At 40.7% G+C, this 5,000-nt stretch overlaps 1 protein-coding gene across 1 annotated transcript in view; it reads right to left on the bottom strand.

Moving 5' to 3' along the window:
- Positions 1-3,562: 3,562 nt before the first annotated feature.
- The window catches only part of LOC138015035 (dorsal-ventral patterning tolloid-like protein 1), a 24,355-nt gene continuing 22,917 nt past the window's right edge, over positions 3,563-5,000 (bottom strand). The window contains exon 5 of the mRNA XM_068861934.1: positions 3,563-5,000. This exon is cut by the window's right edge and continues 264 nt beyond it. The gene's annotated coding sequence lies outside the window, so the exon portion shown is untranslated.

The raw sequence follows: 5,000 nt of genomic DNA, 5'->3' as shown, positions 1-5,000 counted from the left end.
AAGCTTTCGTTTTATTTCATCTTTGTTTCTGATACCCTTAGCACAAAGTTAACAAATGTGCTCTTTCGATTTCGTAGAAACAAACATGTTCGACTGTTTTCGTCGGATTGCGCCATCAAGTTCAGGGCTTGCGAATGACGTCATCGCCTTTTTGGCGCGAGACGCAAATGAAAACTTTGCAAGCGAGATAAGTCGACCTCTCGCGACTTCGTCGCTCGCTCATTCACTTCGCGTACGAAAAATCACTTCTGGGGTTATCGTGAGGTCGACTTGTGGCAAGTCTACTCTTGTGATAAAGCACCGTCTTCGAAAGCTGTTTTGTTGTAATATTCACTGCCCGACGTTGCGACGTTGAGATGGAAGTTCGATCTTTGTCAATTGATTCTGATGTAGAATTGTGACCGTGGGAACATTTTATCCAGGAATATTTGACTCAAATTGGTGGCTCCTGAGAATTTAGTTTCCAGCCTTGGAATTTTATTATAACCGTTGACAACCCAGAAATTGAAAAATGGCTGAAATCGCGTCGGATCTGGAAAATAACCACACAGGAAGGAAGCTATCCACAATGGCAAGAAGTTCAGGCTTTTTCATTGAGATTTTTTTCATAGTATTGTTTTCGTGAGCTTTTTATCGGGATTCCCATACAAATCCTTATATTTTTGTCGGCCATGCTCAGACTGAGCTTGGGGAGCTTCCCTGCTAGCAGAGGTCTCTTTTCTTTTGCGTTCGCTCGGTTGACGAGTACTGGAGAAGAGACCTCTGCCATGGGTCGAAATTCACTTTGTTGAGCATACATGGCGGTTACTTAGCCACCAAATCCTTACGTCATACATCATGTTGTGTGTGCTCACTCAACAACAGCGGAATTACGGTAAAGGAATGCGTGGGACACAGTGGGCTCAAGTCACAGTCAGCAAACATATCATGGGACATGCAGTTTGAAGAGTGCCGTCCAAAGTTGAGGACGAAGCGAATAGCCAATCGCGTTGCTCAACTACGTAAACATGCAAATATTAGTGATTCAAATTACTATCGAGAGTTTTTCCCACAAAAAAATTACCAAGTTTATTTTATTTTCGTCGCTGTAAACTAGGATTAGCCGGCATGTCATGTTTCCCTTATAAACTCTTTTAAATCGTTAAGTTGACTGAGCATTCGAATTATGAGTTTGGAGCGCCTATGGGAAGACTTCTAATCTTACATATATATTTTACTTCTTTTTCTTTACTTGATTTCATTGTTGTTTTAGGTTGTCCAAGGCTAGTTTCCAATATTCTTCTTACGTTTTGGTGGAAGTGCATTGTAAGTGACCTTGTGGCGAGACAAGTTGCACGAAACTGCTTTCGGCAACGGCCTTACATATGAATTGTTGTCCTTTTTTTCCTCTCTCTGTTGTATTGTATGGTATAAATAAAGATGTTTGTTAGTTAGTTGTTAGTAACACGTAAGGTAACTTGATAACAGGCGGCCGCTGAAATCGATATCACTTTTGATTTTGTGATTTTACTTGTACAGCCAAAAGTACAGAAGAAAAATTGAACGTAGCAAGTCTCGCAAAGTGTTTTTCGCTGATGGTAACTCAAGTCGTACATTTGAGGTTTCCCATTCAGATACACCCTCTCATTCCCAGGGTCTTTCATCTCCTACCCTCCCGGGACCCTCCCGGGAAGATGAAAGACTGTCCAAATTGTAAAATTATTCGTAATCGGTTATGTAAATGAAAAAACAAAACAAAAAACAAAAAAACAAAAAACAAAAAAACAATCGAGAAAGGAAAAAAAACAGAAGTGGCAATCAGCTCAGAATGCTCACATACTGTGAGTCAACATCCGCTGTTTGAGGATTTACAGGAGTCAAAAAAGATGCGCGCAGTGTGTACGTGTGGTAGCGCAGTAACTCGACACAGTGCTTTATTCCATACCTGTCAACTGAGCTGCTTTTCCCCCAGGAGATTCAGGTTGTCTTTGCGTACTATGTAGCTGTAACAGTACACGCTATTGTCTTGGTATCGTAAATCATTATAGTGTTATGGTAAATCTCTTGGGTAAATAGCTCCCTCAGAACAAGTGTGGTTACTTGTGAAATACTAAACCCAGAAAGATTGAAGGAAATAAAAGGGATTCGAGAAACATTGGCTTCGAGGCTGATATGAAGTTCACTTCAACTTCTTTTTTCAGTAAGTTTAGCGTGTGCTCTGAGCGTCTGACAGCTTTCCACGACAAAACTTCATTCACTAAAGTTAAGCTCTGCCCGGCGGTGTTAGGATGTTAAAGAGACACTGTCATGCGCTGACATGCGCAGTATTTCTCACACCTAGAGATTTGAACAGAGTTTAAATTCTTTGTTTTTTCTGTTTAAGTCTAGACTTAATACGGTTTCCGAAAAGCAATAAAATGTATATTTATCTGTTATCGATGATTTGGAGTTCAATAAATAAAAGCGAACACAAAGATCATGCCATGTTTGTTCACTGTCAGCTGAATTCAGTGAAGTGTGACCGGAAACACTGTCAGCCGTACAAGCGCTCACACAGAAATACATTTTTTTCTCCGCGATATACCAAACATATTATCAGGTTAACATGCCATTTCAAAGCTGAAAGACAGTGCATTTATTTTCAAGAGACGATTTTGAAGTCGGTTGAAGTCGAAAGACGGTAAGCATACAGAGAAAAAATTCAGCCGTATACTACTCACCGCTTGCGGTTTTATAATTTGTGTAACGCACGAACACAACCAGCGCAGTTCCGCTCATCTAAATGCTGGTTTTTCTTTAAAACATTTAAAACACATTTTATATCGAAGTTAGTAAACGTTTATCGACAAACGATGATGTGGTGGACTCGGACATTTGAGTGACTCGCTAAGAAATGAGCCACGAAGATGGATTTCGATCCTTGCATTGCTAATAGTGAAACGACCTACACTTCGATTACACCATACGTCGAATTTCTTATGAATTCACGCCTTAAAAGGTTTTCTTTATTGAAGATGCAGTATTGGTATTTTGACTGCTCTGCTTTGCTTTCTTGAGGAGGCTGAATCACTATTTGTGCGCTGAGTGTTTAAGATTCTGCATACGACAGCGGCCGCCATATTGTCTGCACCTTTCGATTCGCATGGGCGACCGTGACATTGGCCGTTTACTCCGTTCGAGTTGGGGTCGAACGGATGGGAGACCAAGTGAAGCTATGATCCTCGCAGTTATGAATGAATGATGAAATAATATATGAAATGGATCATATATGATCCATTTCATATATCATTTAATTATTGATTCATTCCTCACGGGAACATTGGAACCCACAAATGACCAGCTCCCAACGTCAGTGGCTTCAAAGCTCAGTTGGTTAGAGCGTCGCACCGGTATCGCGATGTCACGGGTTCAAACCCCGTTGAAGTCCTGAATTTTTCAGGCTTCTTTATGCAATTGCAAAAATTGCGTTCATAACTGCGAGGATCATAGCTTCACTTGATTTCATATACGCAGTTCATATATGATCCATTTCATATATCATTTCATCATGGATGGGAGACCATCGCAAAATCCCAGTAACGAAGACATTAATCATTTTCTTTACTTGCTTTCTTTTTGCTTTTGGTTCTTAAAGCTTTTTCCTAATGTATTTTCACGTTTTTGATTCCTATAATGGAAGGAATGGCGTTGGAATTCCCAAACAGTGCTTTCAATGGACTAATGAACACACTGGTTCGATTCACAAAATATTTGGTATAATGGCCAATTGAACTCACCGGTTCGATTCACAAATATTTTGGAACGACTGAACAAACTGGTTCGCAAGAAACAGGTCGATTGGAGTATTCGTTCTATGCAATAATAGGCTGATTTAGCAACAGAACGGGAACGTCAGTGGCGACGTCGCGCGCAGCAAAACTCCAATGAGAATTTAGAATAGAGAAGAAAAGAGTGGAGTCTATTCTATTCTGAATTCTCATTCGTGTTTTTTCTGCGCGCGCCGTCGCCACTGACGTTCCCGTTCTGTTGCTAAATCAGCCTAATGTTCACAGCGGAACACACAAGAACGAAGCAAGGTCTAGAAATAACGTTGAAAATTTTCCTTACCTTAAAGCTTGCTGTTCTCAAAGAAAAATAATCTGTCCACTTTATCAAATACTTTCAGATGTCAGATTACTGTGTCAATCAACGAGGGCGGAAAGGATTCCAAAACTAAAGTTCACATCGTAATAACAGAACTCCGTGGCCGAGTGGTCTAGCGCGCGCTCAGAATGCTAAAGAGCTGGGAAAAGAGTGGGAATTCTACTCGCCGTACGGGAGTTGGGAGATACTAGGGAGCTTAAGCAAGGACGACGACGACGGCTACGAGAACGCAACAAAACAATAGGTTTAATAAGCAAAAACAATAGTTCTGCACGCTCTGCACGTGCGTTTTACATTTTGATCAATTTCTTTGCCGTTCTCGTCTTGACAACGACGTGAAATGATCAAATTTGAGATCATGTGGAGGACGAGAGCACCTTACGATCAATTTTCAATTTTCTCTCTAAATATCCACACCATTCTCACCAATTTTATTCTTGCAATGTGGATTCATATTATCCTTGCCAAGCGACTTGGAGCAATCGCAAAATTATTACAGTAACAGGAAATAATATTTTTAGACAACGTTCTCGTAGCCGTCGTCGTCGTCCTTGCTTAAGGTCCCTATTGATACTCGGATTTCCCGAGCGGGGCTTAATTTAATATCCGTGAGGCACAGTTGTAACTACGGAGAATACGACTAAGAAAAAGTTACGCAGCCGGTTTTACACCCTTGGGCTGCCTGGCTTAGATAGGAATTATGCGAATTTTGTCATAGCAGCACTTACAGGTTCATTAAAAAGTATTTTATCCAAAACGCTTGAAAAGTCTTATGACTTTGGAGAAACGCCTGCTGTAGGAATGTGGAGAGAATTGTTCTTTGCCATGTAAACGACACCGAAAATACTGAGAAATATTCCTTCCTTCGTTGTAACTGT

This window comes from Montipora capricornis, chromosome 9 (assembly GCF_036669925.1).
Source record: "Montipora capricornis isolate CH-2021 chromosome 9, ASM3666992v2, whole genome shotgun sequence".
Lineage (NCBI taxonomy): Eukaryota > Metazoa > Cnidaria > Anthozoa > Scleractinia > Acroporidae > Montipora > Montipora capricornis.
Note: the sequence above shows the minus strand (reverse complement) of the source record. Positions and strands in the feature narration are given on the sequence as shown.